This window comes from Perognathus longimembris, chromosome 6 (genome assembly GCF_023159225.1).
Source record: "Perognathus longimembris pacificus isolate PPM17 chromosome 6, ASM2315922v1, whole genome shotgun sequence".
NCBI lineage: Eukaryota > Metazoa > Chordata > Mammalia > Rodentia > Heteromyidae > Perognathus > Perognathus longimembris.
The window spans coordinates 20,670,302-20,687,016 of record NC_063166.1 but is presented as its reverse complement, the minus strand read 5'-3'; the positions used below and the strand labels follow the sequence as shown (position 1 = coordinate 20,687,016).

The 16,715-nt window shown below is 40.9% G+C and overlaps 1 long non-coding RNA gene across 1 annotated transcript in view; it reads left to right on the top strand.

The window, feature by feature from the left end:
- LOC125352975 overlaps positions 1-16,715 on the top strand; it is a 236,811-nt gene that overhangs the window by 95,460 nt on the left and 124,636 nt on the right. The window contains exon 3 of the long non-coding RNA XR_007211224.1: positions 8,207-8,286. This is a non-coding gene — a long non-coding RNA (uncharacterized LOC125352975). The remainder of the gene's footprint in view (positions 1-8,206; positions 8,287-16,715) is intronic.

Here is a 16,715-nt window from a genome sequence, read left to right as displayed (position 1 = left end):
GCAGTTGTCTACTTACTGTAGGCATCTTGGGCAGAATAGTAATTTCCTAAGCATGAAAAGGACATCCCCATCTCCCTCCTCTCCTCCTCTTTATTATAAGTGGTTATTGCTTCAGGAAATGAATTTGGGGAGACTAGTACTACATTTTGCAGGGTGAAGCATTTTAGTTTTTCAAAGACATCAGTGGGGTCAGAGCCTTTCCTTGTAGTCTCTGAAGTTACGGAAAGGAAAAGTTGAGCTGTGTTTGTTGGTTGAGTGTTGAAATAGGCCATGGAAAAAGGAAAGGAAAACAGTTTCACTGATATTCTTGGCAGAATTTATTCCCCCCTTCCCCCTCCCCCCCTCAACGTTCTGGCAAGTGTGATTACAAATTGACTTGCAGGATTTGCTCCTACTAGCTTCCCAAGCCGGTGTTTGCTTGCTCGCTGCTGACTAGCAGTAGTTAATTTGCTATCTCTCACACGTGTTATCCAAAAATCACAGCACTCATTAGAATTGAACAGCATGTATCTGGTCGGTCACATTTGGAGGATTAGCCAGATGTAAATCTGAGTTGCACTTGGGAGGTTTTGTGTGTCTCATTTAAAAATAAATAGAACCCTAGCTTTGAGTAGAAACAGATTTAAAGCGGGGGGGGGGGGGGAGAAAACCACTGAAATATCTTACTGAAAAATAAATTTTATTATTCCAATAAAAATAGGGTGAGGAGGTAAGTATTCTTCCTTCCTCCCTTTCTTTCTTCTCGTCTTTCTCCTTTCTTCCTTCTTTCTCCCTCCCTCCCTCTCTTCTTTCTTCCTTTCTTTTTTCCCCTCCTTCTCTTTCTCCCTCCCTTCCTTCTTTCCTTCCTCTTCTTTCGTTCTTTCCAGTATGCATCTCATTTCATGTCCTTTCCTCTTCCCTGCAGATGGCAGACCAAGTAGAAATAAAGACCCAGATTTATTTTTCAAGATGGGAGAAATTTAATCAGTTCAGGAACTTATTTATGTGTAATTGCTAGCAGACATCTAAAACCTGATTGATCTTAGTCAACTATTTCCTTATAAGAAAAATAAACATAGATATATGTATGTCCCAAGTCATTTTCAGAACTCACCAGTGTACATCACTTTATAAAAGATGGGTTGCTTGACTTCTCCTGTTCTTAGATATTTTTAAAAAATTAATTTCTCCTGAAGAGATACTGAGTTATTTTTCATGTGGTTACAATATATGATTATTAGAAAATTTCTATTTTCTGTTGATATGCAAATTTTCTCTGAGCAATACCAAATAGTTATGTGCTCCCTCTTTTGAATTTCAGCAAAAATTACAATCAGGATGAGTATAAAATACATTACCTTCCCCTGTAAGAATAAAAAAAAATAATTTAAATATTTTGGTGGTACTCGAAGTAGAACTCAAGGCAAGGCAAGTACTCTACCACTTGAACTACACGTGCTATCAATCCTGCTTTTGGGAAGGGAGCCCAAATTTAAATCTATTGAAACTGTTTATGATTCTGGATCATAGTGAATCAGGTGAATATTCAAATACCAAGAGATTGGTGACACCAGGTCATCTGTTATGTAGACATTGGAGAATTCTCGTGAGCTGCTTAGAATCTAGCCTGGGTTCTAAAACCTCCCTACCCCCATTTGACGAATATCTTACTACCTTCTCGTATCTCTGTGTTAGGTATATGTGTCATTTATTATTGAAGTAAAAGTGGCAGTCTGTAACTGATCACAACAAGCACATCTGCTTAGTTAAGACCAGAATAGAACTGCCCATTGTCCTGGGTATCTTGCTGTCCATGAAACCATTTTTCATTCCTCTTGTACATAGGGTGAGTTTTATAGTATGGAAGCCTACCATTTTCTAGAGCCAAAGCAAATTTGCCTTGTGAGTTTTTGTTGAGTGCTTCTAAGGATATAGCAGGTTAGATCTAGCAAAAGCCTGTCCGCTAAGGCTTCTTTCTGTGGGAGCCTGTGTGGATGAAGGGCTGAGGGTAATGGTGATGGAGATTATGTCACTGATCTGAAGTGCTACATTTCCCTGGCGAGCACTTGGCAGGAAGGGACTCTAAAATGTCAATAGATGTGGCTGTAGGGAAGGACAAAGAGGAAAAAGAGAGAAAATGGAGCACCCGAGGCAAATAGTTCTATCCTCATTCATATCATGTCTGGTAGACCTGAGAAATGGATATTGAAGTGGGAGAAGCAGACTTCACTTCATCCCTGTGATCTAATTAAATGTATTTTCACTTAAAAACGATAGCAATGCTAGATCTTAATGGGATTAACCTAACTAAAATTCATTTGCCTTGTTTGACAGTAAAGATTATGGATAGCTCAAGTTCCAGCTCTAGTACACATGGCAGTTACCAAAGCTGTGTACTGTAACCTGGACCTGCCATCAAATCTCACTATGGTTGAAGTGTTCTCTCTTTAATTCTTTTGAAGTGATTAGCATTCACACTTTTTGTACTGAAGGGAGACAAAAATGCACTTTTTTCTTTATCCTTCTTTCTCTTCCTTTCTCCCCCTTCCCTCTCTCTCCTCCCCCTTCCTCTTCTTCCTCTCTGCTCTTCATCCCTTCCCTCATTTTTCCCTCCTCCTTCCTTCCCTCTTTCCTTTCTTCCTTCCTTCCTCCTCCTCTCACTTCCTCCTCCCTTCCTTTCTTCCTCCCTCCCTCCCTTCCTCCCTTTCTCCCTCCCATTCCTTTCCTCCCTCCCCGCCAGTCCCCTCCCCTCCTCTCTGTTCCTTAGGATTTCTTTTGCTGACAATTAGCTAGAAGAATGGTTTCTTTAGTTCCAAGTTCATTGATAATTATTTCCTTTCCCTTTCTTTTGTACAAGTTGCAAGAACTCACGAATACCATTTTAAATTGTGGTAAAATACACGTAAGTTTACCATTGTCATTAACTCCACAGGCACTGTGCAACCATTACCACCATCCACCCACAGAACAATTTCTTCTTCCTATCTGGAAACTGCATCTGTTAAACACAAACTCTTTTATTCTGACTTCCCCCCACCCCCTGGCACTCACCATTTTGTCTTCTGATGATTATGCATTTGATACTGTGAGTATCTAAGAGAAGTGGAATCATAAGCCTTTGTCCTACTGTGCCTGTCTTCGTTCACAGTATCACGTCTATTCTTGTGGTAGTAGGGACCAGGATTTCCTTCCTTTTAAAAACAGAATAATATTCTACTGTATGTATACTATTTACTTGTAAATGCTTTGTTTATCCATTCATCCATGGAAGGACCCTCAGGTGCTCCCAGGTGTTGTAACACTGCTATAAACGTGGTACAAATATCTGTTGAAGACTTTTCATGTTTTTGACTTACTTATCCATGAAAAATATCTCTTCGGGCTTATTTAGTTCTCCTGGATGCTGCTTTAGGGACAACGTATTAAGTTTATAAGAATAAAGTAGGTTTTGTTTTTGCCAGTTCTGGGGCTGGAAATCAGGACTTGGGTGTTGTCCCTGTGCTTTTGTGCTCAAGGCTAGTGCTCTACCACTTGACCCACAGCTCCACTTCTGGCTTTCTTTGTGGGCTTAATTGAAGATAGGAGTCTCATAGACTTTCCTGCCCAAGTTGGCTTTGCACCTTGATCCTCTCTTCTCAGTCTCCTAAATTGCTAGGATTACAGGTATGAGCCCCTGGTGTCTGGCAATAAGAAGTTTTTAATGTAGTATAATTTGATTTGTGATGGCCAATGTGGATTATACCCGGAAGTACACAAGTACAGGTAAACTCATGGCAAGGAAGACCTTTTTTCGAACACATGTGACTAGCTATTCTCAGCCCTTTTCCTAAATGCCTGTTGACATAGACTTTTCTTAAAAGTCTGATTTACTTTTAAATATTCATGTCAAGAAATTCTTGCTTGACACCCCCAAAATTAAACTGCAAAATGATTTGCAGAGCTGATATGCTCGGGTTAACCAAAATCTCCCATGTAGAGCTGGGCCATGTAATGAGGGCTCCAAGGCATGTGTGGAAAGTAGAATAACCCTTCACACTGCCAGTGAACACCTCCCGACATAAGCGTCCACATGCTTCGAGACAGGTGAAGACATTTCAAAGGTCCTCCTCTTAGGCAACCTTGAGGACAGGTTTCTGTCAAATAGCTCAAGCTTAAATGGGCTGATACATAGTCCTTCTTGTAGCTAATGCTGTTTATTGAGTGTAGCACCCTGTGTCAAAGCTATGTGGTGTTGCTACTCACTGACACTTAGGCAAAGCTTGGGACATGTTCAGTACTCTGCTAAGCATGGTATGCCCTTTATATGTGTAGTAATTTGTTTTTGTGTATATGTGTGTGTGCCAGTCCTGGGGCTTGAACTCAGGGCTTGGGTGCTGTATCTGAGCTTTTTTGCTCAAAGCTAGTGCTCTAGCACAAGAGCCACAGCACCACTTCTGGCTTTTTGGTGGTTAATTGGACATAAGAATGTCATGGTCCTTTTTGTGTTGGGCCAGCTTTGGACTCTGATCCTCAGATCTCAGACTCCTGAGTAGCTAGGATTACAGGCATGAGCCACTGTCATTTTTTTTTTTTATGTGTGTGTGTGTCTTTTCTTTTTTGATAATGAGGATCGAACCCAGGACATTGCACTTGCTAGGCAAGTGCTTTGCCACTGAGACATCCCAGTCCGAACTTTAAAAATCTTTATAATATCTCTGTGTATTTGTCCCCAGCAGAAACCTCACTGTAAAAATAATGAGAATAAGACACAGAAAAGGAAGCTTTCCCAGGGACCCAGGGATTGGAAGAGTTAGGACTTGAACACAAACATCTCACTTCAGACCATGAAGGGCTTAGTTGTATTAGCTATATTATGGTTCAGAGATATCCTCTTCACTTTTGTAGGCTGCCCTTTAAAAAATTGTCTTTACTGTGCAGAAGTGTGTGTGTGTGTGTGTGTGTGTGTGTGTGTGTGTGTGTGTGTACACCAGCACCGGGGCTTGAATTCAGGGCCTCAGACTCTTGCTTGATTTATTTTGCTAAAGGCTGGTACTCTATTCCTTGAGCCATACCTCCAGTTCTGTTGCATTGCTGGTTAATTGGAGATAAGAGTCTCATGGCTTTCCTGCTTGGGTTAGTTTTGAATCAGAATCCCCAGATCTCAGCCTCCTGAGTACCTAGGATTATAAATGTGAGCCACCAACAGCCAGATAGTAGGTTTTTAGTTTGGTGTAGTTGTACCTAGTTTTTTGCTTCAATAGTTTATGCTTTTGGTGTCAAATTTCAAGTCATGACTACAGCCAATGCCAGGGCATTTTTTTCCCCCCTTGGGTTCTTGGTGGAATTTTACACTTGTAGGGCTTCTACTCAAGTCTTTAAGCCATTTTGAGTTAATTTTTATACATTCTGTAGGCACAGTCCAGTTGTCTCAGTAGTTTTTCACTTACAAAGGATACATCCTACAGAGGTTATAGAAATAATTAAGGGCTTGAGAGCCAGCCTCACCTACTTGGGTAAATCCTAGCCCAGCCATCCCTAACTCTGCAGATTATGGTATGTTGTTTGATGTATTAAAGCTTCCATGGAACTTCTTTGTTGAAATGAGAGTCTCTCGATTTTTTTTTTTTTAATCTGTGATGGGGCTGGGAATGTGACTTAGTGGTAGAGTGTTTGCCTAGCATGCATGAAGTCCTGAGTTCTATTCCTCAGTATCACATAAAGAGGAAAAGCTGGAAGTGGCACTGTGGCTCAAGTGGTAGAATTCTAGTCTTGATCAAAAGAAGCTCAGGGACAGTGTCCAAGCCCTGAGTACAAACCCCAGGTCAAGGAAAAAAAATCTGTGATGGTCTTAAACTGTGATCTCGCCCAATCTCTGCCTCTCATGTCTGGGCAGCATGATTTTTTTTTTTAAGTTAAAAATTATAGAAATTCAGGATGTTATCTGACCCATAAGATTAAAAGAATTTATCATCAAAGTAATTTTAAATCTTAAGGCTGCCATTTTTTTTCATAGCTTCCAATTTTGGTCAGTGACTAAGCAATTTTCCTAGAAATATGTACTCATGTATGTGTATTAGATCTTACTAAGGTCTTGGTTGCCTTACCCCTCCCTATATGCCCCTGGATGTATCCATTCCTAAAGAAAGGGCTGGCATGGAATAGCTTCGGTGCCTGTTGCATCTAGCTTTTGTTAATAGTGAGGGATAATTGAATACACACTTCCCTGATGTTTGGGAAATGGTGATCTGCTCTGCCTAGCAAGATGTTTGTTTGGAGAGAGACTGATGGCTGAGGTATGTGTGAGGCGCATTTGTATCACAAGTGACAGAGTGCAGAGCGTTCAGCCTTGTGTTACAGATTGCTCGGAAATTGGATAGGACCTCCTGAGAAATTCTATCCCACACCTTCCCTGAAGATAAGCCTCTGTTATCCTTTAAAAGGTGGTGGGGGTGGGGTGGGGCATGGTCTCCTGTAAGGGGACAGAAGGAATGCAGTGTCCCCTTTCCTTACCTTCACTGAGCACATGGCGACCTAGAGCACCCTTTGTATACCGCAGAGAATATTGCCTATGAGGACATTAGGAATTCTCAGAGGAAATTAAGAAAGGAAGAAAAGGAAAGAGATGAAGGAAGGAAGATAGGAAGATGTGCTTGGTGGTTTTCATCAAGAGCCTAAGGTGCTCATGGCTCATGCCTGAAATCCTAGCTACTAGAGAGGATGAGATCTGAGCATCACAATTTGAAGCCAGCTTGGGCAGGAAAGGCCATGAAACTCATCTCCCTCTAACCACCTAAAAGCCAGAAGTAGAAGTACTGCTCAAGCCAGCCTTGAAAATAAAATTTCAGAGACAGCGCCCAGGCCAAGAGATCCAACCCCAATGCTGGTGCGTGTGCACACACGCATACATGCATACACACACGGATGTGAGCACGCTCACGTGCACGTGCACGCACACACACACACACACCTAAATACCACAACTGAATCTGAATTAGTGAAGAATGGAGCTTTTCAGTCACCAAATCTTGTGGAGACCAATGGAAGGATGCTTGATTCCACTTTCCTGGAAAATTCTGTTATACATGTGAGATTAAGAAGGCAAAACCAAAAGATCCTAACAACAGCAAATGAATAAAGAAATGAACAAATAAACAATAAACCCCAAAGCCCTGCACTGGGTGAACTGGTCTCCTATTTCCCAGTGGGGATCCTTAATTGTTCATTTTTTCTTGTTTCTTCATGTTCTGGAAATGGGTCCACTAGAGTCTACTGGGCAAATGCTGTGATGATTCTCAGCCCACCCAGCTGTTTACTCCATGGATGCTGCTGGTCTATTTGTCTCCTGGTGGGGAGTATCCTGTTCACCCTGGAATCCCCACGGAAAGCCTTAGACCTCTGGCTTTAAACAGAAATGTATGTTATGTTCTAAGGGCCATTGTGTTCAAATCTTAATCATTTGTCTTCCTCCACAGAAGTAGAATAACAGCCTAGGGTGGACAAATCCCTCTGAGGAAGCCATGTGTTTCCCATTTACTAGTAATATGTCACTGCCTCTTCCTTTCTCCAAAATCATCATTTGGAAATCTTTTTGCCTGTAAAAACTAGAAATCTCCCCCACCCCTCCCCGTTCCCCAGAACTCAGGGCCTGGGCATTGGCCCTGAGGTTTTGTGCTCAAGACTAGCACTCTACCACATTGAGCTACAGCTTCATTTTTGGCTTTTTGGTAGTTCAATGGAGATAGGAGACTCATGGATTTTCCTGCCTAGGCTGGCTTTGAACTTCAACCCTCAGAACTTAGCTTTCTGAGTAGCTAGGATTATAGGCATGAGCCACAGGCACCTGGTCTCTTTTTGTCTTGTGAGATGTAATAAAAGTTCATGGAGATGAAAGCATTTGTTTTGGTATGATGCAGTGGTTGTATTTCTAGAAATTCCTTAGAAAAATACATTGCTATATTTCCTTACTTATATGTGAGTTTCTTCCCTTGAGATTTGTGTCCAAGCCCTGGTGTAACACACATCTTCCAGTTCTCCAGTGCTTTTGCAAATGGTAATGATAGAAGAAACCAAAATTGGTTGATGGCATGAAGTGTATTTCAGGAACACTCTCATGGGTCTGTTTCTGAAGTACTGAATTCCAAAGTATTTACTGACATTGATTGTCCTGTGTCAAATTACTAAACATCTTTCTGATCACATGGTGCTATTTTACACAGAGTGACATATCTTTCCTCTTTTAAATGCATAGGAATTGGCAACAATCTTACTTCCATGGTGGGTTTGCTGAGGAACTATCACCATACAGAATGATTGATGAGTGCTCTTCAGGTAGGGCAATGTTGCCAACTTTGTTTGTTTGTTTGTTGTCTTATCTGGAGTTTTGTTCTTTAATTTTCTCTTTCAGTAAGAATAATCCCCCCTTCATGCTAGTAGCCATAATCATATTATAGAGGATTTAAATTCTGTAATTTTGTAAGTAGTGTTTCTTACAGTGTAAAGCAATTTTAGTTCATGTAAGACTGTTTCCTTTTTTTCTTAAAAAAAAGTCATTATGGGAGATATAAAAAGCCACTTCATTTTAAGAATTGAAGACATATTCTTATCAAGTAGGGAAGGAGAAACTGATGGAGGGGAGATCTGGACTCAAAAATAGCAATATGAGTCAGGCTTACCTGGACATGAATTTTTGTTGTTGTTTGCTTTTTTAATCTGTCTTGGGCCTTGAACTCAGGGCCTGAGCTTTTATGCTCAAGACTAGTGCTCTACTACTCTGAGCCATACTCTTCTACCTTTGGTTTTCTGGTAGTTAATTGAAGATAAGAGTCTCACAGAGTTTCTTGCCCAGGCTGGCTTTGACCTTTGATCCTCAGATCTATACCTCCTGAGAACGTAGGATTACTAGCATGAGCCACTAGTGCCCTGTGGCCCTTGACACAGATTTTGAAAAGCAATATTAAAACTGTGCCTGAGGTCCTGACTTTGATTAACATGGGATTTCCTAAGCCAATAGTATTCTTTTCCTCTACATTTCTCCAATTGTATTTGTAGTTATGTCTTTTGAAATTTACTCCAGAAATGGCCATTTTTGAAAAGAAAGTACTACAGATCTCTCCCCGTGACTGGCTGATCCCATTGTTTCGTGATTTTATGCAAGAAGGCTAAGGGAATTTGGGGGGAGTAGGTGGCACTTAGCTTAAGTTTTCAGATGTTACATTTGAACATAGAAATTTCTTAAGTAACAGTGAGTCACAGCCAACCAAAAGCCAAGCCCAGTGTGTACAAGTAACATGAGTGAGTCCCCTGGCTCTTAAATCATCATTAACTTTGGATGTCTAGAATCTGTGTTTCATGTCACCTTTCTCTCCCAAAGAATTTTGGTGGCACATTGTTCATAGAAGAACTTGTATTTTTTTCTGGACACTTCAGTAGGTCCTTCCTCATTCAACATTTAGGAGGTTCTGTACAGGTCAGTAGAATATGTGACATTGCTCATTGATGAATTGTAGAAATATTGCCATTTGGATTTATAGCTATTGCCAATAACATAAATATTGTTGTTATCAGATGCACAGTGAACCAGGATATTATGTATGTAAATATTGCATGCAGTATATAAACATATGTATATATGCACACACATATACATATATGTATATGCACACATATACATACATATATGTGTATACATATACATGTATATATGTATATGCATTTACATATATGTATACATGCGTACACACGTGTCCTTGGGCTGGGTCTGGTTCTGTCTTTGAGGTTTTCTTCTTCTTCTTTTTCTTTTTTTTTCTCCCTCAAGGCTTGCACTCCACTACTACAGCCACAGCCACAGCTCCACTTCTGGCTTTTTGGTAGTTGATTGGAGGAAAGAGACTTACCTATGTGGGCTGGCTTTGAACCACTATCCTTAGATCTCAGTCTCCTGAGTAGCTAGGATTACAGGTATGAGGCACCAGGCACCTGGCTGTGAACCAGTATTTTCAACTAGTATAATAGTGATGTTAAGTATGTAGTTCTCTGATTGGTAACGAGTGTTATAGGTAAATGTGTTGTGTTAGTCTGTTGGCTTTACATTACTGTCATGAAATACCTGAGATAATTAACTTACAAAGAAAAAGGCCTATTTGGGTTCACAGTTTTAGAGGTTCCAATCTATGATCAGGATGGCTATGGCTTTTAGGCCTCTGATGAGTGTGCCAAATGACTATGGTGAAGAGAATGTAGAAGAGAATACTGCTCACCTCGTGGCTAAGAAATAAACCTGAGAGGAAGGGGCTGTCGTCCCACAGTTCCCTTTGATGGCATGTTCTCAATGACTGAAGCACTTCCAATAGACTCCTTCCAAAAACGAAACAAAACAAAACAAAACAAAATCCAGCACCTCTCAGTAGCATCACCTTAGAGACCCAGGCTGTAATACATGAGTCTGTGGAGGGACATTCAACATATAAACCATAGCACTAAGCAATAGTAGGCATTTCAAACAGTTATCTCATGAAGATCTTGCCATCATAACTGCATAGAAAGACCTGGAAATACATGTTACTCATTTCTTTTTGAACCTATGTCTTTGATTTTCCTTGTTCAGGTTAATTTTGCTGGAAGTTCTTAAGGCTCAGCCAGATAAACAAGTTTTACATTCTAGTTTTCTTGCAGAAAGGCAGCAAATGGAGTTCAAATAAAGTTCATAAACATTCTTCCCAGGTTGCAAATACTTCCAGGATAATGAAAGAGATGAGGGAATGTGGAGTGATCCACGGGGAGGGAGAGGAGGAGAAGAATCTGGAAGAACTCAAGGCAATTAATGTTTCCAGGCATTTCCTGTTTCCCACAAGGTGACTAAGTTCTACTATCCAACTTAAGAAGTTAGTTTTCTTTCTGGACTGGTCTATTTGATAGTAAGACTTCACCTCAGCTATTAAGTTAGGAAATTCAAGTCTGTACAGATGGATATCTATCTGCCTCATGTCTGATGTTCTTGTTTTGTCTTCCTTTTATGCTCCTGGAAATGGAGAAGGAAGAGTTGGATTAGATTTCCAATTTAGATTTTTCTAGAGCTAGGAGTTGGTTCTATTGGATCTCGGCTTCTTGTGTATCAGTTTGAAGAAAACTAGAGGGTGTATACAGAATTGGTTAAGAAAACTCAAGTATTTTGTGGCCTCAATTTGTCACTGGGGTATGATACTAGACATATTTAAAGAATACTGTTTTTGCACCAACAATTGTTACATTAATTACATATATACTTTACTGAGGTAAAATTGGAAAAAATTCTTATTTTGGCATTTTGTGCCTTTGGTACACTATTGCTATTTTGGTGGTGATTTTGGAATTCAGATGGGCTTTTCTTTTTTTTTTTTTTTGCCAGCCCTGGGGCTTGAACTCAGGGCCTGAGCACTATCCCTGGCTTCTTTTTGCTCAAGGCTAGCACTCTACCACTTGAGCCACAGCGCCACTTTTGGCTTTTTCTATATATGTGGTACTAAGGAATTGAACCCAGGGTTTCATGTATAGGAGGCGAGTACTTTACCACTAGGCCATATTCCCAGCCCTCAAAAGGGCTTTTAAGACCATGGATATGTGTTAGCTTATGCCTACTCTGCATCTAGAGATACATCATATGCCAACTCTTATTCCCACTTTAACACCAGCTCTGGGGATTGAGGGCATGTGGCTCAAGTGATAAAGCATCTGCTTAGCATGAGTTCCAGTCCTACTACCACCAATAAAACCCAACCAACAAACCCACAAACAAGGCACAGGTGCTATGGTGTATCATTAGTCTTAGATGCATTCATCTTGGACCTGGGTTTTTTTTTTTTTAACCTTCTACCAAACTCACAATAATGTCAATTCACATTCTTTGGTTACTGTTCAGTCAGTTGAGAAAGATTTCAGACGCTTGTTAAAAGGAAAGTTCACACATATGCACAGCCTTCTTTAACACCAAACCATTTTGCCTCAGGTTTTGAAGTTAAATGACTGTGCTACAATAATGATGATGAACCAAGGTGTTCAAAACAGTTGGCTTACCAAAATGAACTAGAAAACTCGGAAGGAAAAGAAAAAAAAAATTAAAGCAAGGCCAGCCAGGACCTTAGAAGCAATTTGAGGGAATGCTGACGCTCCAGGCTGGCAGAATCTCTGGGCAGCTGAGTTCATGCAGCTGGATCAAAGCTGCACCCTGTATTTTCTCTTTCCACTTGGACAGAAATGGAGGTGTTGGGCCTGTAATCTGGTCCTTGCCCTAAGCCAAGTTAGTGTTATGCAGTATTTCTGTTTTGAACACATTTGTCCTTATTTCCCCTCTTCTCTGCCTGCCCACTAGAAGGGAAAAAAGTAATCAGAGGTACTACTTGGGTGGAGCCCTCTTTGATTGCAATGCCCCTGGGTTTTCTAGGTTAACAAATTAGAGCTTTGCGGCTGGTCAAGTCCGGGTGGGCTTGCAGCTGCTCTCTTCTGCCTTCTCATGTTCCAGGCTCCCCTTTCCTCTCCACAAGAGAGCTCAGAGCCCCATTTGCTGAGGACAGGTTGGTTTTGGGGAGGCCCCAGAAATTGTTGACAACAGCTGTGTCTTTTTTTTTTTTTTGGTATGTATGTGTGTGGAGAGAGGAGTTCCAGCATATTCTTGGAAGGCGTGGGATGAGAAATAGACACCTTCTAGCTTTCTACTTCTGGAATGCAGCACTGTGGGCTTAAGACATATTGGGGTGACGGATGGTGAGGAGGACAATTATAGAGAAGGTGGGTGGGGCGGAAGGGCTTTCCTCTGGGGAAGGCAGGAATAAACACCAAGGAAACAGAGACAAACCCTTTGGCTTCTGTCCTCAGGTTCCCTGGATAGATGAGAAAGGACCCTGGTTAGTTGTGTGGGAGTGTGGAAAGCAAGCCAGTTAGCCAGCCAGTGAGATTGGCCTTGGAGGAATAAGATTTCTCATGCTGCCTCCTCCTGTTTCTCTCTACCCGGGGTGTGGGCAAGTGGGAGGTTTTCTGCTGGAGTTTATTGAAAAAACAGCTGCCCTATTCCCCCCCTCCCCTGCACCCCCAGCCTTGGCCTTCTTTCTGTGGCAGGATATAACGATGCTGTAAACTTTGGCAGAGTTGAAAGCATGCTAATACTTTTTGAAACAGCAACTCCGCCCCCCCCCCTTTGGCACAGAGATGTTAGTTTAAAGCTGGAAAAAAAAAGAATAAATAAAATTTGATACAGTCATTCTAGAAATGATTTGTATTGGTCCAGAAAAGGGTCAGAGTTCAGTGGTTTCAACCTGAAGGAGGCACAAGAGAAGATAAGATACCAGAGCCAGTTTTCCAAACTGGCAGGCACTTGCCAGAACTTGAAAGCGTGTTTGCTCTTCCGTTATTATTATAACCTCTTGAACAGAAAACGCCATTGGAAAAGGCAGTAAATGCTGCTCAGCGGTAAGTTTATGACCTAGTTTTTGACCAAGAACACTTAGGGGATTGCACCGTAAAGGGAAGAGCGAAGAGCTTGGACATCATTGGCCAAAAGTTCTGAGCAAATCAGGCCGCTCAGGACTAATTAGAACCTCAGACATTAAGCAGCAGCTGTTTTATGGTGTGAACTTTTGTGCCGAGGATTTCAAGAGGCTAATTCTCCTTGGAAGACTGTTTGCAAAGTGGCTCCTTTCCTGGCGTTTGCTTCATTCTTCTTCAGGGGCCTATTTTCACTCAGAGTATGAGTGTTGTGTGCCAATCCTAGCCTTGACCTTGGGACTTCTCGAGCTGCTGGCCTGGTCTGACCTGGGAGGGGTTTGCAGGGGCAGAAATGAACCAGCAAGGAAGAGGCTCTGTTGGAGTTCTTGAAGGCCTAGTTTGTGTCCCACTTCTGACCCGGAGTTGAGGAATAGAAAGGAGGGGGAATGTTGCAGAGAAAAAGTTTCTTCTGCTCTTTTCCCCCCTCATAAACTTGCAAGCTTGGCCTCTTTCCCCACTACAGCTTTCTTGCGAACTTTTGGATTCCCTCTAACCCTTCCCCTCTGCACCCTATTAAATCTGAGTTCCAGTTCTTGATCTACTTAATACAGAAAAATGTATTTTTCAAGGAAATTATGAGAAGTGAATTAGGATATCTCTAAAGTTCACTAATGATAGGAGCTTTAGAGCATGATTAACTAATTCTGTTGTTTTATTCTTTTCTTCCTCCTTTCTCCCTCCCTTTTTTCCATCCTTCTCTTTCTTCTCCTTTCCTCCCTTTACAATTACTGTTTTTTGCTTATCACTTGTAACTTCTATTTGTGCTCTCTCTTTTCTCTCTCTCTCTCTGTCTTTGTGTGTGTGTGTGTGTGTGTGTGTGTGTGTTTGATGTGTGTATGTGTGTGTGTACTAAAGCACTAGAGCTTGAAATTAAGGTTTGGGTGCTGTTCTTTAACTTTTTCACTCAGGGATGATACTCTATCACTTGAGCCCCACTTCTAGCTTTCCCATGGTTCACAGGAACTAAGAATCTCATGGACTTTCCTGCCTGGGCTGGCTTTAAACTCCAACCCTCAGATCTCTGCTTCCTGAGTAGCTAGGATTATAGTCATGAGCAACAGTGCCTGGGTTGTATTTGCTCTCAGTGGTGTAACTACTAAGCCAAGAATATGCAGCCTTGTTATAGGAAGCACAGTCACTCTCTCCAAGAATGCCATTGAAGGCATGCTGTAGAGCGTGTCCTGCGAAACTGTGTCCACGTGAAACTGCGTCCACGTGAAACTGCACAAGTACAGGGTTCACATCAAGTTTTTGTTGTTGGTGTTCTGGATGGAAACCAGAGCTTTCTGTATGTAAACACACATTCTACCACTTAGCTCCAGCCTCATCCCCAATATATTAGTAATGACTGCTACTCTAATGGTTATGGTGACACAATAAGCTTCATTTTCATATTTCAGGGACATATATCTTAGATATTACACAAGATAAAAATACTATTTTTTTCTGTCCTATCGATAGGCACGTGAAATTTCTATTCAAAAAGCTCTTTAAATAGGTCAAGATAAAAAAAAACAATTTTTATCATCTGCCAGTAGAATAATCATTAAGGAAGCATAAGTGCGGGACAAAATGTTAAAACTTGGTTCTGATGTTTAGACAGTGGTTTAAATTCACATGTAGACTTAATTTATGTTGGGAAATGGAAAAGGAAGATACAGGTTGCATACAAAATATTATCTGTGTAAAAAACACACCATTGAATATACCAGGGATGCTGTCCATAGTTATCAGTGCTTGAATGTAGAAGGTTAACTTTAAGATTTTTTTCTTTGCATAATCTCCCCCCTCATTTTTTTCATAATGAGCAATCAACTCTTAGAACATCTAACCTTTATTTAAATACTTTAATAATGAAGTATGAGAATGGCTTTATTTTCCTAATGTGGTTCAGCTGAGTACAAGAATTCTACAACCTGGAAAAAAATGGTTAAGTCAGCTTATACTTGTTAGGTGTAATTCAGCCCTCCAAGAAAACAGGGTAGTTCTTGTCTACTGTGGTTGGTTCCTTCATCCCTTAAAAAAAATATATTCATTTCCATTTTTTTCCCCCACAGTGCTCAATAATGACTTTCTTTCTTTGAATCCGAAGATGGGCTCCTTTCTCCTGGTCCCATTATGTTTCAGTGTTTCTGGTTTTCCTCTCTTCCCTTTTTGTTGTTGTGTCTGTGCATTCCTTTTTCAACCACCAAGGAGACGATCTCAGTGACTTTATTAGGATGACTCATAATCAGGGAGCAACAAGTCACCATTAAAGTTAATAGTGCTTCTTAGGGACCCCATTTTGTGGCAATAAAATTTGCAACCAGGCATGAGCAATTTCAATTTGCAGCACAGAGTTTTAATTGTTCAGAGATGTCTATAAAAATATACTATGGCAAATTAAAATCGCTTATGAACTGCTGAGATTTTTCTGACCAAAAAAGGTGCTCCCTAGAAAGTACTTTTCTCATCACTTCATTGCTGGCTCAAGTATTTCTAGCCTGAAGTGATCAAGCTGTACTTGACACAAGGCCCAGGAGTACATGTTTCTTCCATATCTTGATGAAGAGGACATTTGAACTAGAAGTTATGCCACCCAGGTTGGTGGACTGAATAAATCCTCCAGTGGTGAATGAATTTTAGCCCTGGATCTGCCTCTTTATGTGCTACCTAAGGAAAATGAAATGGAAACTATTGGAATGGATTCTCCATCCCCCCTTTTATTAATCCTCAAAGCATATATAGTATAAGTTAGAAATGTAGGGTGGAAATCTCTTCCTCTTTTCTGTTTCTATGATTTCCAAAGGTTGAAGGGAAAGAAGGCTGTGGAGTATCATGTGTCATCCTGTAGTCATGTGGTATATATACTGTTTCTGCATATGCGGTTGCCTCTCCATGTACAGCAGAGTTATATCTGAATAAATCTATCAGAGATAGAAAATACTATGTCAAAAGTGCATTTGAGGGGCTGGGGGATATGGCCTAGTGGCAAGAGTGCTTGCCTCATATACGTGAAGCCCTGGGTTTAATTCCCCAGCACCACATATACAGAAAATGGGTGGTGCTGTGGCTCAAGTTGCAGAGTGCTAGCCTTGAGCAAAAAAAGAAGCCAGGGACAGTGCTCAGGCCCTAAGTCCAAGCCCCAGGACTGCCCCCCCCCCAAAAAAAAGTGCATTTGATATTTTCTAACTATAACTGCCTATAAAACTAACTATAAAATTCAACAATTGAAAAAATGATATATAGTGAAAAATAACTTCTAT